Raw genomic sequence first — 16,944 nt, 5'->3', positions numbered from 1 at the left:
TGTCCCTTGGCAAGTTTCACTGCAATAAGGCGCTTTTGGTAGCCTTCCACAAGCTTCTGGCAAGCTCCTTGTTGATTTTTTGACCACAAAATTGGTGCAGTTCAGCTAAATTTGTTGGTTTTCTGACATGGACTTGTTTCTTCAGCATTGTCCACATAATTCAGGACTTTGGGAAGGCCATTCTAAAACCTTAATTATTGCCTGATTTAGCCATTCCTTTACCACTTTTGATGTGTGTTTGGGGTCATTGTCCTGTTGGAACACCCAACTGTGCCCAAGACCCTACCTCTGGGCTGATGGTTTTAGGTTGTCCTGAAGAATTTGGCGCTAATCCTCCTTTTTCATTGTCCCATTTACTCTCTGTAAAGCACCAGTTCCATTGGCAGCAAAACAGGCCCAGAGCATAATACTACCACCACCATGCTTGCTGGTAGGATTAGTGTTCCTGGGATTAAAGGCCTCACCTTTTCTCCTCCAAACATATTGCTGGGTATTTTGGCCAAACAGCTCAATTTTTGTTTCATCTGACCACAGAACTTTCCTCCAGAAGGTCTTATCTTTGACCATGGGATCAGCAGCGAACTTTAGACGAGCCTTAAGGTGTTGCTTCTGGAGCAAGGGCTTTCTTCTCACATGGTAGCCTCTCAGTCCATGGCGATGCAAAACACGCTTGACTGTGGACACTGACACCTGTGTTCCAGCAGCTTCCAATTTATTGCAGACCTGCTTGTTGGTGGTTCTTGGTTGACTCTTATCCTGACCAATTTTCTCTCAGCAGCAGGTGATAGATTGAGTTTTCTTCTTGATCGTGGCAGTGACAAAACTGTGCCCTGCACTTTGTTCTTAAAAAAACAATTTTCTGCACAGTTGCTCTTGGGATCTTAAGTTGCTTTGAAATGGCTCCAAGAGACTTTCCTGACTCGTTTTTTCAGATCTGAGCTGAGTTCCCTTGACTTTCCAATTGTCGCGTCTGTAACCGAGTCTAATGACTGCACCACATGAGCCCTACTTAAATGGGCTCAGGGAAGTCAACAGGTGTCGTCAATCATAATCACTCACACAAAGTTAAGAGGCCATGCCATGAAGCTAATTTGATTTGATTGTAACTTTTCTACATCACCAAAATTGATCATGTATGTTGCTGTATGTATACTTTTGATTCAGCAGATTTGGTCACATTTTCAGTAGACCCATAATAAATTCATAAAAGAACCAAACTTCATGAATGTGTTTTGTGACAAACAAGTATGTGCTCCAATCACTCTATCATAAAAAAATAAGAGTTGTAGAAATGATTGGAAACTCAAGACAGCCATGACATTATGTTCTTCACAAGTGTATGTAAACTTTTGATCAAGACTGTATAGTTAATGACATATATGAAATATTGTTCAGGCTTGAGAGGGTTAATACCACTGTAAGGTTTCTATGGACAATGGATTGGCATAGCAGTTGGCAAAGCAGACACTAACACTAGAGCAGCACAGAAAGGGTATCTCTCAGTAAGGCAGAGGCAAAACCATTAATTAAAGGAAATATTTTGGAAGAGTGGCAATTACACTTAGACATAAGTAAAAACAGGAAGATACTTACTTCTATGCAATACAGAACACAGTAGGAGCGGGAAGAACTGTAAGGGGGAGCACAAAAGAGGACGGTATTATATCCCGCATTAGATTAGGACACACCAGACTGTATAAGACATTGCACCTTATAAACAAACACTCAACAGGATTATGTGACAGCTGCAATGAGGTAGTCAGTGTAACATGCAATGATCAGGAAATGCAATAGAGAAAGGAGAAAACTAAGAGAGGAACTTAGAAGACATCGACAGAAGGAGGTTACTCTAAAAAAAGGTACTAAGCTGCAATCAAAAAATGTTTGTGAAGTTTCTTGAAGAGACTGGTTAATTGAATATAATTTAGTATAGGAAGGTATATATGTATGTATGTAAGGGAGGGAACACTAGTTCACACTCCAATACAGTGGGTGGAAGTGATGCACCTTTAACGTTGAGTACACAGCATTTAAACAAGACTGACAAGAAGAAGAAGACGACCGCACACAAAAAACAGTGCATCCTAAACAGTGCAAGTTAGAACAGGGTAGGAGCGGGAAGAACTGTAAGGGGGAGCACAAAAGAGGAAGAACACATATCCTGCACTAGATTAGGACACACCAGACTGAATAAGACATTGCAATTTATAAACAAACACTAAACAGGATTATGTGACAGCTGCAATGAGGTAGAGTCAGTGGGACATGCAACCATTCATCGTGTGAAATACAATAGAGAAAGGAGAAAAACTAAGAGAGGAACTTAGAAGACATGGAGAGAGGGAGGTTACTCTAAAAAAGGGTAGCTACTAAGCAGTAACCAGAAAATGTTTGTGAAGTTTCTTGAAGAGACGGGTTTATTGAATATGATTTAGCATAGGAAGGTATATATGTATGAATGTAAGGGAGAGAACTCTAGTTCACACTCCAATAAAGTAGGTGGTGGTGATGCACCTTTAACGTTGAGTGCACGGCCATAAAACAAGACTGAGAAGAAGAAGAAGAAGACGATAGCACACAAAAAACACCGCATCTTAAACAGTGCAATACAGAACACGGTAGGAGCGGGAAGAACTGTAAGGGGGAGCACAAAAGAGGAAGGAATCATATTGGGACACACTAGATGGAATAAGACATTGTACCTTATAAACAAACACTCAACAGGATTATGTGACAGCTGCAATGAGGTAGAGTCAGTGGAACATCATCGTGGGAAATACAATAGAGAAAGGAGAAAACTAAGAGAGGAACTTAGAAGACATGGACATAAAGAGGAGCAAGGGAGGGAACTCTTGTCCACACTAGGGTTGTACGGTATACCGGTATTGGTATAGTACCGCAATACTAATGAATCATATGCGGTACTATACCACCTCTAAAAAGTACCGGTCCATTTTTTTGTGGTCCCCTTTATTTAGAAAAATATCGAAAAGTACCGAAAAGTATCGAAGTACATTTTGGTACCAGTACCGGAAGTAAAATATTGGTATCGGAACAACACTATTTCACACTCCAATACAGTAAGAGGCGGTGATGCACCTTTAACGTTGATTGCACGGCCATAAAACAAGACTGAGAAGAAGAAGAAGATGACCGCACACAAAAATACAGCACATCTTCATGAGAGCGGCTTGAAAATGATCTCAAAAACATAATCTATGCAAAATTTTGACCAAAGAACCACGTAGACTACAAGAAAGTGTTTTAAATGGAAAAAAAATTATCATAATACGACCCCTTTAATTAATGCTAAAAATCCTTTTTTTTTTTTTTTTACCAATTTTCAAAATAAATTCCCCATATTTTAAAACGCGATTGTACGCATCCTGCCACATAAAAGTGTTTTTAAAATCGATTCGGTAGGTTCCTTTAATGAGTAGACGACAACCGTTTAGGAGTAAATGTGGCCTTTCTATCAGTATTCAGTCAGCCAGTGAGCAAATATTGACATAAAATGACTTTGAGAAGTTGTTTTGGCGAGCAACACTCATGTGAGCGTCACACTAGTAAGAAAAGCTGCGATAGTGCACGGTCGACTGCGTTGCCATGTGGGGACCTGGAAGTGATGTGATCGTGGCAAACCACACATAAGCTGCCTTTTTTTTTTTTTTTTTTTGCTCCGTTTGCACTTACAAATTTCGCAAAAAGAAAACCGGTTCGGATCAGCGGTTCCGCGGCCGTGTTGGAAACATGTGGCGTAGCGCCGGGCTGAGTCACACTGGTGACTCACAAGATCATTGCCGCTGACAAAAGGATGTTGCGGTGGGAATGTGGATCCCAAAGACAAACGCGCTAACTTTTGCCGGATTTTTAGTAATAACACATAAGTGTGAGTGAAACTTCATACTGTCGGGCTAATGGGGTAATGGGTTCTTTGTGTGTGACTGGATGAGTGTGTAGTCCTGATGCACCACTCATCACTGCACTACCACAGCTGGTTGTGTTTTGCATGTGGCTGCTTTCCTACCTCACTCAATTGGAACTGCTTGACTGACTTGTGTTGTGTACAACTAATATTAGACAAAAAGTGCTTTTTATACACTTTGAAGACGTAGGGTATGTGTGTAGGCACATTAGGGCAACACGGAGACGCTACACTGCAAAAAGTCAGTGTTCAAAAACAACAACAACAAAAAAAAATTACGGGTATTTTACTTGAACTAAGCAAAATTATCTGCCAATAGAACAAGAAAATGTGGCTTGTTTTTTTTTTTAATAAATGTTTTTATTAAATTTGACAGGTATTACAATATACAATAGAACAGTAGTCACATTTTCCCCTTTTTTCCCCACCCACTTCCAAGAACAACAACCCGACACATACCCCATACACACATAACCCCCACCCCACCCTCCCAGGTCCTACATACAGTAAGTTAAAGGTACAGTCACAAATGGAAAATAATTAGTACATCACTTTCTTCTCAACATAGGCAGATAGTAAATATACACCCAGAATAAATATAAAAAAAATAAATAAAAAACAAAAACAAAAAAACAAACAAAAAGGAAGCTGGTTTATGAAAGGTGAACTTTTCATGTGTCCTGTAGCGTCTTTAATTTAGCTATGTAGTCAACCATACAGCCCCAAACAGAATAAAACTTCCCAGGTGCCCCCCTAAGATTGAACTTTATTTTCTCCAGATCTAAATACATCATAAGGTCTTTAAGCCATAAGGAGGCTTTGGGGCAGACTGGTGACTTCCACTCCAGCAAAATTCTCCTACGTGCTAATAAGGATGCAAAGGCGATACTATCCTTAAATTTTCTCCTTATTTGGGGATCTGATACTGTCCCAAAAATAGCCATTTCTGTGTGGCTTGTTAAATGTGGCTTGTTAAAGGGGAACATTATCACCAGACCTATGTAAGCGTCAATATATACCTTGATGTTGCAGAAAAAAGACCATACCGTATTTTCCGCACTATAAGGCGCACCGGATTATTAGCCGCACCTTCTATGAATTACATATTTCATAATTTTGTCCACCAATAAGCCGCCCCGGACTATAAGCCGCGCCTACGCTGCGCTAAAGTGAATGTCAAAAAAACGCTGCGCTAAAGTAAATGTCAAAAAAACAGTCAGATAGTTCAGTCAAACTTTAATAATATATTGAAAACCAGCGTTCTAACAACTCTGTCCCAAAATGTACGCAAATGTGCAATCACAAACATAGTAAAATTCAAAATGGTGTAGAGCAAAAGCAACATAATGTTGCTCGAACGTTAATGTCACAACACACAAAATAAACATAGCGCTCACCTTCTGAAGTTATTCTTCATTCGTAAATCCTTCGAATTCTTCGTCTTCGGTGTCCGAATTGAAAAGTTGCGCAAGCGTGGGATCCAAAAATGGCCGGCTCCGTCTCGTCGAAGTCATCGGATTCAGTGTCGCTGTTGTTGTGCAGCAGTTCTGTGAATCCTGCCTTCCGGAAAGCTCGGACCACAGTTGTGACCGAAATATCTGCCCAGGCATTTACGATCCACTGGCAAATGTTGGCGTATGTCATCCGGCGCTGTCTGCCCGTCTTAGTGAAGGTGTGTTCGCCTTCGGAGCTGTGTGAAAAAAGCCACCCGGCCTCTTCGCGTAAACTTCCCTTAACCACTCGCTCATCTTTTCTTCATCCATCCATCCCTTCGAGTTAGCTTTTATGATGACGCCGGCTGGAAAGGTCTCTTTTGGCAAGGTCTTCCTTTTGAATATCACCATGGGTGGAAGTTAGCATGGCAAGCTAGAACCACAGTGAAGGATGACTTCTCATTCCCTGTGGTGCGAATATTCACCGTACGTGCTCCCGTTCCACAGTGCGGTTCACAGGAATATCAGTTGCTGTGAAATACGGTAGTAATCCGTGTGCGGATGGAGAGATTGCGTCTTTTTATGAACCGGATCCTTGTCGCTTTGTAGGAGCCATTTTGTGGTCTTTACAGATGTAAACAGGAAATGAAACGTACGGTGATATCCGCGCGTTTTTTCTTCTTCTTCCGGGGGCGGGTAGAAGAAGAAGCGCTTCCTGTTCTATGGGGGCGGGTGCTTTCCTTGGCGGTTGCTTGCGTAGAAGAAGAAGCGCTTCCTGTTCTACCGGGAAAAAAGATGGCGGCTGTTTACCGAAGTTGCGAGATCGAAACTTTATGAAAATGAATCGTAATAAAGCGCACCGGGTTATAAGGCGCACTGTCAGCTTTTGAGAAAAATTGTGGTTTTTAGGTGCGCCTTATAGTGCGGAAAATACGGTATATTTTTTTAACCGATTTACGAACTCTAAATGGGTGAATCTTGGCGAATTAAACGCCTTTCTAATATTCGCTCTCGGAGCGATGACGTCACAATGTGACGTCACATCGGGAAGCAATCCGCCATTTTCTCAAACACCGAGTCAAATCAGCTCTGTTATTTTCCGTTTTTTCGACTGTTTTCCGTACCTTGGAGACATCATGCCTCGTCGGTGTGTTGTCGGAGGGTGTAACAACACGAACAGGGACGGATTCAAGTTGCACCAGTGGCCCAAAGATGCGAAAGTGGCAAGAAATTGGACGTTTGTTCCGCACACTTTACCGACGAAAGCTATGCTATGACAGAGATGGCAAAAATGTGTGGATATCCTGCGACACTCAAAGCAGATGCATTTCCAACGATAAAGTCAAAGAAATCTGCCGCCAGACCCCCCATTGAATCTGCCGGAGTGTGTGAGCAATTCAGGGACAAAGGACCTCGGTAGCACGGCAAGCAATGGCGGAAAAGTTTGTTCCCGTAGACGAGCGAGCTAAACTCCCTATCGACCCTAGCTTCCCTGGCCTGCTGACATCAACTCCAAAACTGGACAGATCAGCTTTCAGGAAAAGAGCGCGGATGAGGGTATGTCTACAGAATATATTAATTGATGAAAATTGGGCTGTCTGCACTCTCAAAGTGCATGTTGTTGCCAAATGTATTTCATATGCTGTAAACCTAGTTCATAGTTGTTAGTTTCCTTTAATGCCAAACAAACACATACCAATCGTTGGTTAGAAGGCGATCGCCGAATTCGTCCTCGCTTTCTCCCGTGTCGCTGGCTGTCGTGTCGTTTTCGTCGTTTTCGCTTGCATACGGTTCAAACCGATATGGCTCAATAGCTTCAGTTTCTTCTTCAATTTCGTTTTCGCTACCTGCCTCCACACTACAACCATCCGTTTCAATACATTCGTAATCTGTTGAATCGCTTAAGTCGCTGAAATCCGAGTCTGAATCCGAGCTAATGTCGCTATAGCTTGCTGTTCTTTCCGCCATGTTTGTTTGTGTTGGCTTCACTATGTGACGTCACAGGAAAATGGACGGGTGGTTAAAATCAGGCACTTTGAAGCTTTTTTTTAGGGATATTGCGTGATGGGTAAAATTTTGAAAAAAACTTTGAAAAATATAATAAGCCACTGGGAACTGATTTTTAATGATTTTAACCATTCTGAAATTGTGATAATGGTCCCCTTTAAGGCTTTCCAAAACAAGTAAAATTAGCTAACCTCAATGAACCCAAAAATACCTTAAAATAAGTATATTCTCACTAATAACAAGTGCACTTTTCTTGGTAGAAAAAAAAATTAGACCTCTTTGCTCAATATGTTGAAAAATATTCTTAAATTAAGTAAATGCTAGTGCCATTATCTTGACATAATGATATGCACTCTGCATTACATTTCTTGAAACCAGCAAACTTATACTAAAAACTAATTTATTGTTCTCAATGGAAAGGCAATAATGCAACCGCTTGTTACTCTCGGGGTCTCCTAGCCGCTCAGGCAAATCAAATGGTCTAAAAATGCATTTTTCCATCGATAACATGACATCATCGCGCCAAGTGTGTGCTCTTTCAGTCAATTAGTGCGCATATATACAGCCCCGCCCCCGGCCAAATTTTTTTTTACTGTAATTTTGAACAATTTATCTGAATGTGCATGAACTATTTCTGCTCAAAATTGTTTGAAATGTCACATGTTAAATGTTTAAATATTAACTGTCAGTTTACTGTACTGTGCCAACTGTACTACTATATGAGTGTGTATTTTCTATTGTTCATTGAAAATAAAACAGCAAATTGTGACAAAATCATGATTTTTTTTTGTTCATGCTTGAAGTTAGAAATTATGAATTTAAAAAAGTAGTTTTATACTTGTGAGTGTTGATGACACAGCTTTGTAACAGTTGATATTCTAGTTTCAAGCATGTTTGGCTCAATATAGGTCATAAAATCTCAGCAACAAGCTGTAATATCTTACTGAAATAATTTAGGACCAAAACCCTTAAAACAAGTAAAACACTCAAACATAAAATCTGCTTAGTGAGAAGAATGATCTTATCAGACAGAAAATAAGTAAATATCACCCTTATTTGAGATATTTAATCTTTCTTAGATTTCAGTTTTTACAGTGTAATTCATGCTTTTATTACAAGTCGTATAGAGCAGTGTTTTTCAACCTTTTCTGAGTCAAGGCCCATTTTTTTCATAGAAAAATGCCTGCGGCACACCACCAGCGGAAAACATAAAAAAATGAAACTCAGCAGCCGAAATTGCCAAAAACAAGTCGTTCTCGCTGGATATGAATTCAAACCATAACCCACCATGTCTTCCTTGAACGCTATTCCCCCGTACCTGCTTTGCAATCAAGACTATTTAAGTTGTGCGGATGCTATCCTTCTTTGCCGTCTGCTCCACACGCTGTAAGTCTTTGCTGTCGTCCAGCATTCTACTTTTGTTTACTTTGCAGCCAGTTCAGTTTGCATAGCCATCCCTAAGCTTCAATGCCTTTTCTTAGCGGCACTCGCCTTTTGTTTATTTTTGGTTTAAGCGTTAGATACCTTTTTACCTGCACACTGCCTCCCGCATATTGTGATCACAACAAACCATGTTCCCGACATCTACAAATCAATTAGCTACCTGCTGCCACCGACTGATATCCATCCATCCATTTTTCTACCGCTTATTTCTTTTGGGGTCGCGGGGGGTGCTGGGGCCTATCTCAGCTACAATCGGGCGGAAGGTGGTGTACACCCTGGACCAACACTCAACATTCACACTCACATTCACGCCCTAGGGCCAATTTAGTGTTGCCAATCAACCTATCCCCAGGTGCATGTCTTTGGAACCTAATGAAAGATTTGCAGATTATTATTACTGGTTTGCAAACAATATTTTTTACCCAAATAGGTGAAATTACATATTCTCCTACTGGACACCAGAATGTATCTCACGGCACACTAATGTGCCACGGCACAGTGGTTGAAAAACATTGGTATAGATTATTGTAATGCCCTGCTTTCTGGTCTTCCTAAAAAAGGTTATTACACCTTTGTAATTACTCCAAAATTCAGCGGCACGTGTCCTGACGAAGACCAGAAGGCGGGCTCGCATTACACCAGTTTTAAAATCTCTGCATTGGCTCCGTGTGTGTTTCAGGATCAATGTTAAGGTTCTTCTTATGGTTCGTAAATGTTTTTATGGTATTGGGCCTTCTTATCTTTCAGATTTGCTTTTACCCTATGAAGCTTCCCGAGCCCTGAGATCCTCCGGCACTCACCTCCTAGTTATTCCAAAAGTCAGGATCTTTCCACCATTATGGCCCCCGTCTATGGAACAGCTTGTCGGAGGACCTCAGGGCTGCGGAGAACGTTCATGTTTTTAAGAGTAGGCTTAAGACCCACCTTTTTGATTTGACTTTTATCTGATATTAATGACTTCAATAAAATATCGAAGTCATTTAAATTTTACGTTTTATCCTATTAGATATGTAAACATGTTTTTTGTTCTATTTTTTTTTTTTTTTTTTACTTTATATTCATTCTATTTTGTGATAGTTATTACTCACATGTCTCCTCTGTACTCAGCCATGCAATCATTTGTCCATATAGTTGCATATGTATGTATGTTGTGTGTGTGTGTGTGTGTGTTTGTGTTTGGTATCTGTGTCCATGCATACGTATGTGATAATGGGGGGTATGGGTCACCAGGGTAATGTTTTTAACTTTGTAAAGCACTTTACGTTGCATTACTTTTATGTATGAAAAGCGCTTTATAAATAAAGTTTGATTAATTGATTGATTAATCTCCGATAATAGAGGACTAAAGAAACCAGGAGACATTTGATTTTGAACAGATTTCTGACTAAATACATAAACATATTTGTAAATACTGCATATATGATGTTTAACATGTATTATTAAAGTGGAAGTACTACATTCAAAGGACCTAAAGAATTCATCATTTGGAGCTGGAACAACATTTTCATTAAAAATACGTCTCTAAAGTCACCCGAAACTATGGAGATTGAGCAGTCATTAAACACGCGGACTCGTAAGACGTCAGCGTGTTGTGCAAGACCTCAGTTTAAACAAAGATCAAAGGATTAACTCTGCATGTTGTACCTTTTTCTTGGCTTTTTGCAACCTTTATTCCTAAAAATGGATCAGCCTCAACAACAAACGCCATTACGTGACTCAACAGACTTGTCAGGGCAATAAATCGATCGCAACTGGACGGTCCGGGGTGTCTTAGGAGACCGACGCCTCTGATCTCAGCAGGCTTCATCAGTTCATGCTCAGACTTAAATAGGTCAGTTGTAGTCTGGAGGTCGGGTGCAGGGTCCAAAAGTAAAGTAGAGAAAGCATACTTTGAATGACCTTGTCGAATGAAAATATTCACAGGCACGACTCAGACTCATTTATCAGTGGTAAGGTGGAGCATTTGTTTTTACAAACAGTAATACTCAGTGGCCTAGTGGTTAGAGTGTCCGCCCTGAGATCGGTAGGTTGTGAGTTCAAACCCCGGCCGAGTCATACCAAAGACTATAAAAAAATGGGACCCATTACCTCCCTGCTTGGCACTCAGCATCAAGGGTTGGAATTGGGGGTTAAATCACCAAAATGATTCCCGGGCGCGGCCACCGCTGCTGCCCACTGCTCCCCTCACCTCCCAGGGGGTGATCAAGGGTGATGGGTCAAATGCAGAGAATAATCTCGCCACACCTAGTGTGTGTGTGACAATCATTGGTACTTTAACTTTTAACTTTTAATGTTAAAATGATGGATATATGGATCAAAAACTTTGGCCTGCCACCCCGATCCAATTATTTAGCCTCAGATCAGATCCGATTTCAAGTCCTGATCCGATGCTTTGACGATAGATTATAGAACTGAAAATGTTTTAAAGCAAGTACCTAAAGTAAACACAATAACAATTTTTTTTATAAAGACTATATTACTAAATCCAGCTAGTATTGTTGTAAATCAGACAATGTAATAAATTTGGAGTATTGGATTATTTTTAACAAAATAAAGAGGCTAGTGAATAATAACTAAACAAAAGTCAAATCTACTGTATTTTCCAGACTATAAGATGATACCTTTTTCCAAGCTTTGAACCTTGGGGCTTATACAAAGGTGTGGCTAATCTTTGGATGTTTCCTCCTACGAACTAGATTGAACAAAGAAATCAAACAATGTACTAAAATGATCCACTTTAAGAAACTGTTCAAACTCAAATTGTTTACAAAGTTTATTAGTATTTATTTAATATACTAACAGCATTTCATGATTAATATTTATGAATTAAGATTCCTAATAAATGACACTAGAATAAGCACACGTTTGATTGGTAAATCATAGTGTAAAGACCTGGAATGACACTTTATGTGTGGTGTTGGAGTTGTCCGACTTTTTGTGTGGTTGTAAACGCATCACTGGCTAAGTGCCATACGTGCATGTGTTGGCGCAAGTGAGAAAGAGCGAGCGGCTGCTGTTGATATAACAAAGTTGCTTTTGGTCTGGTTTGTACTGCAGTAAATGACCAGTTTTGCTAGATATAATTTTTTTTTACTAATGTTTTGGTGATGTGTTTATGGCCGATAATAAAGAGTTTTGCTCAGTAAAGTGATCGATGGATTTCATGTCCTCAAAGCGTCTCGACAGACGTTACAATATTTGAACAATGATGACGAAAACTGTTTTCTCTGTCGTGTCCGTGTCGTGTCGAAAACATTTTTTACTTGATTTTGTGCGTGGCATAGATTTGCCGTGCGCAGAGGACGCTTGAGCAGTGCGCAATTGCACAGGCGCGCACCTTAGAGGGAACATTGCTGTGGGACCCCATTTTTATGACTTGATGGGGTCCCTGGGACCCCATTTTGAAAATTCCTAGTGCCAACACTGATGGGAGTATTGGTGCATGCAAAACGGCTCCAACACTAATCAAATATCATCCCAGGGGACATAGATAATTCATTCGCGGGCCGGATCCGACCAGGCCTTGACTTTGACACCACTGGTTTAAAGTCTTCACCCAGAATAGTCACGGTAGTGCATGCTTTGCTGCTTACAAGCAACATACACCATACTTGCCAACCTTGAGACCTCCGATTTCGGGAGGAGGGGGTGGGGGCGTGGTCGGGGGTGGGGCGGGGCGTGGTTGGGGGCGTGGTTAAGAGGGGAGGAGTATATTGACAGCTAGAATTCACCAAGTCAAGTATTTCATACATATACAGTATATATATATATATATATATATATATATATATATATATATATATATATATATATATATATATATGTATATATATATATATATTTAGATATCTACATCCTGAAAATATGCAAACAAAACTGTGTTTAGATAATTGATACTTCAAACTTGCATAAATAAATATTAAGGAATATAACATAATTTGGCTTCTGAGAGTTTCAAAATGTAATGAATAAAATGCTAAAGTTGTTGATAAACAAGCAATTATTTTAATAATTAAATATGGTCATTTTAAATGAATTATTATGATAATTTAAAATCAATTATTTCAAATGTTTATTTTAATGTATAATTCTATGGCTGGATGTAATAAGGAGTCAGGAAAAAATACAAATAAAAATACAATTAATTTTGATGTTTTTAGCAAAATATAGTAAACATGTATTAGTTTTTTTTGTTGTAAATTATTAAATATATTTATTTTTAGGTAAGGTAAACATAATAATACAATTTATCTCTAGTCTGGATGATTTAGTTCTTGTCACCCTGTTGTCCTCCCATCATGAAAAAAGGCTGTCCTCACTCAGGTCCGCATGGAGCTGGAGGGGGCGTGGCTTCCAGCTCCGGCTGAAAATCGGGAGATTTTCGGGAGAATATTTGTCCCGGGAGGTTTTCGGGAGAGGCGCTGAATTTCGGGAGTCTCCCGGAAAATTCGGGAGGGTTGGCAAGTATGACATACACAAATGGCCAGAAGTTGCAAAGACATGTTGCTTGACGCTTTCATGTTTGCTGGGGGAGAAATCTCAAAAGTCAATCGGTTCTAGGTAAATCAGAGGTGAGCCACATCCCAGAAATGATTGTTTTCAACCTCAGAAGCTCCTGGAGAATTACCGTAGAGGATAAGGAAACCCCTGAGCGAGAAGAGGACACATTAAGATGCGGGGACAAGTCCATGTCAGCAGGTTGCAGGACACACTATTGTTAAGGGCCTCCATTCATCACAAGACCCGGGGGTTAAAGAGCAGGCCCACTTCCTGCATCCCAGCACTTCACACTCAGCTGAGCTGTTCTGCAGGGCCATCGCAAACAAAGACAACCTTTGCACAGCCAAGGCAAAAAAATAAAAAAAATAAATGAATAACGCGCACAGAGGGGGGTCAACTGCTCGAAGGAAACATATTTGTATAAATAGCGCCCGCTGTTATTTTTCCGCAACGCGGCGGTACGTGCTGGTCGGGCAGCCGCGGGGAGACGACGGAAATCCAGGTTTGTGCCTCTGGGACGGCGTCACACCGCCGGCGTCCAACTGATAGGACAAGAAGCACAGCCCACTTGGCGCTTGGACAAACACGCCTCGGTGGACTTTTCCAGAGGAGAACAACACCTCCTTTCCCAAACATCCACCAACAAACGGCCCCGCCTATCGCTTTTCGCAGCCGTCGAGCCGTTGAAAGAAAACAGCCATTCCCCTTCAGCTGCATTTCTCCACATATTAATTTGGCTTAATTTTTTTTCGGGGCAAGTTTGTGCGAGCGCGAGCGTTTGAAGTGACAGTACGAAATAATAAATCCTATTAAATATGAATCACAGGGGTGATGTCAGCAGTGGCTCTGATTCCCATTTTGGAATTTCAAGAGCGAACACATGTGATCGCTCTCTCTGCCATACAACCCCCCCCCCACCCCACATCCCACTAGTTCACCTCTAATTGAATATGTTTCTGTTGTTGTTGCCAACCAAAAGACCGCCCCCCCCCCCCACACCCTACTTCCTCAAGCACGTAATGCATGCAGTAAATAATTCAAATGAAATTAATTTTACAGCACCTTGTTTCCACTAAGCATGCCAACATCTGTTGTCGAGTCACAAGTTTACATTGTTGGTCATTACTTTCCACAATGAGCAAAATGTTTTATTAAAGCCCGCTGGGAGTCCCTCATGGATCAAGTCAGACCCGACGGTGCTGACGACTGAACCCTCCCTGAACTCCCGACAGGCTGTGATTGGCTGCGCCTCTGCCGCGTGGCCTCCCAGAAATATGGGCCAGCACTGAATAAGGTCGCGGTATCAGACTGGCTGCGTCCTTCCGGAAAATTGCTGACAACTATCAAAACAACTTTGAAAAGTGATGTGAGGTTTTATTTCCGCATGTAAATCAAACCCTACAGCAGGGGTGTCCAAAATATGGCACGGAGGGTACTTTAGGCTCGCAGCTTGTTTATTTTTTATTGTTGAAATTTAAATTAATATTCACACATATGGTTTTCTACAACAAAATTAAATGTATTATTATTCCTTTACTTCTTCTTCTCCAGATTTCGGCGCGCTTTACCTTCCACATTTTTCACCCGATTTCAAACTGTTCCAATGTCTAATTATTCAGCCTATTCAGGAATTTGGGATTTCCCAGAATTCCAAGTTTTCCGGGGTATTTTTCCCATTCAAAGTGAATTGGCCATTTTTTCAAACTTCCACCATTTCCACATTTTCAACCTATTCAAACCATTCCACCTTCAACACATTCCACCATTCTGAAAATTCAAACTATGATTTTTTTCAAGTTCAAACAAATTCCAGGATTTTCCAGAATTCCTATTTGCGCACTTTTTTCCTGCCGACTACTCTTTCCACATTTTTCAACGCATTTCAACCGTTCCACCTTCAAAACTTTCCTCTTAATTAGGACAAAAACAAAGTGAAAATGTCCTGGTTTTCCAGAAATTACAGGAATTCCGTAATACCATTTCTAATTTCAACATTTTTCCACCGATTTGAAAAACGTCAACAACAACCATTTCAACTCATTCAGACCATTCAAGTTTCCTGAAATTGGCGAATGTTTCTGAAATTCTCATTGTAATCAATGGGACATTTTTCATAGCCCTAAATCACAAGTGTCTCAAAGGGCTGCACAAGCCACAACGACATCCTCGGTTCAGAGCCCACATAAGGGCAAGGAAAAACTCACAACCCAGTGGGACGTCGATGTGAATGACTATGAGAAACCTTGGAGAGGACCGCAGATGTGGGTAACCCCCCCCCCCCCCCCCCCCCCCCCAGGGGAGACCGGATGCAATGGATGTCGAGTGGGTCTAGCACAGGGGTCGGCAACCCAAAATGTTGAAAGAGCCATATTGGACCAAAAATACAAAAACAAATCTGTCTGGAGCCGCAAAAAATTAAAAGCCATATTACATACAGATAGTGTGTCATGAGTTATAAATTGAATCAAGAGGACTTAAAGGAAACTAAATGACCTCGAATATAGCTACAAATTAGGCATAATGATGCAATATGTACATATAGCTAGCCTAAATAGCATGTTAGCATCGATTAGCTTGCAGTCATGCAGTGACCAAATATGTCTGATTAGCACTCCACACAAGTCAATAACATCAACAAAACTCACCTTTCATGCACAACGTTAAAGGTTTTGTGGACAAAATGAGACAGAAAAAGAAGTGGCATAAAACATGTCCTAGAAAGTCGGAGAAAGTTATACATGTAAATAAACTACGGTGAGTTCAAAGACCGCCAAAATTAGTAGGACAAAACGGCGCTCGCCAAATACTCGAATCAGTGAAGCATGTTTAATATAAACAGTGTGCTTTGTAACAATTAGGGAGGCTTGTGTCATGTTTGTCCTCCTACAGAAACCATAGTAAAACAAAAAATAGATTTTTTCTTTTCTTTTTCCATTTTTCATACATTTTTTAAAAAGCTCCAGAGAGCCACTAGGGCGGCGCTAAAGAGCCGCATGCGGCTCTAGAGCCGCGGGTTGCCGACCCCTGGTCTAGCATAATATTGTGAAGTTCCAGTCCATAGTGGATCTAACATAATAGTAAGAGTCCAGTCCATAGTGGGCCCAGCCGGAGACCATCCCGAGCGGAGACGGGTCAGCAGCGCAGAGATGTCCCCAACCGATGCACAGGCGAGCGGTCCACCCCGGGTCCCGACTCTGGACAGCCAGCACTTCATCCATGGCCACCGGACCTGTGCCCCCTCACCCCCCTCCACAAAGGAGAGGGGGGCAGAGGAGAAAATAAAAGACACGGCAGATCAACTGGTCTATAAAAGGGGGTCTATTTAAAGGCTAGAGTATACAAATGAGTTTTAAGATGGGACTTAAAGGCTTCTACTGAGGTAGCATCTCTAACTGTTACCAGGAGGCACAACTTCCACATTTGTCATCTGATTCAAATTTTTCCAACTTCAAAATATTCAGCCTGTGCAGGAATTGTGTGCTCTCTATCAACAATTTTAAAAACAATTCCCGGATTTTCCTAAATTCCTTTTTTTTTTTTTTTTTTTTTTTTTTGCATTTTCCCCATTCAAAATGAATTGGCCATTTTTCAAACTTCCACAATTCCCACATTCTTCAACCCATTCAAACCATTCCA

This window comes from Nerophis lumbriciformis, linkage group LG06, assembly GCF_033978685.3.
Source record: "Nerophis lumbriciformis linkage group LG06, RoL_Nlum_v2.1, whole genome shotgun sequence".
In the NCBI taxonomy this organism is placed as follows: Eukaryota; Metazoa; Chordata; class Actinopteri; order Syngnathiformes; family Syngnathidae; genus Nerophis; species Nerophis lumbriciformis.
The sequence above is the reverse complement of the archived record's forward strand: the minus strand, read 5'-3'. Positions refer to the sequence as shown.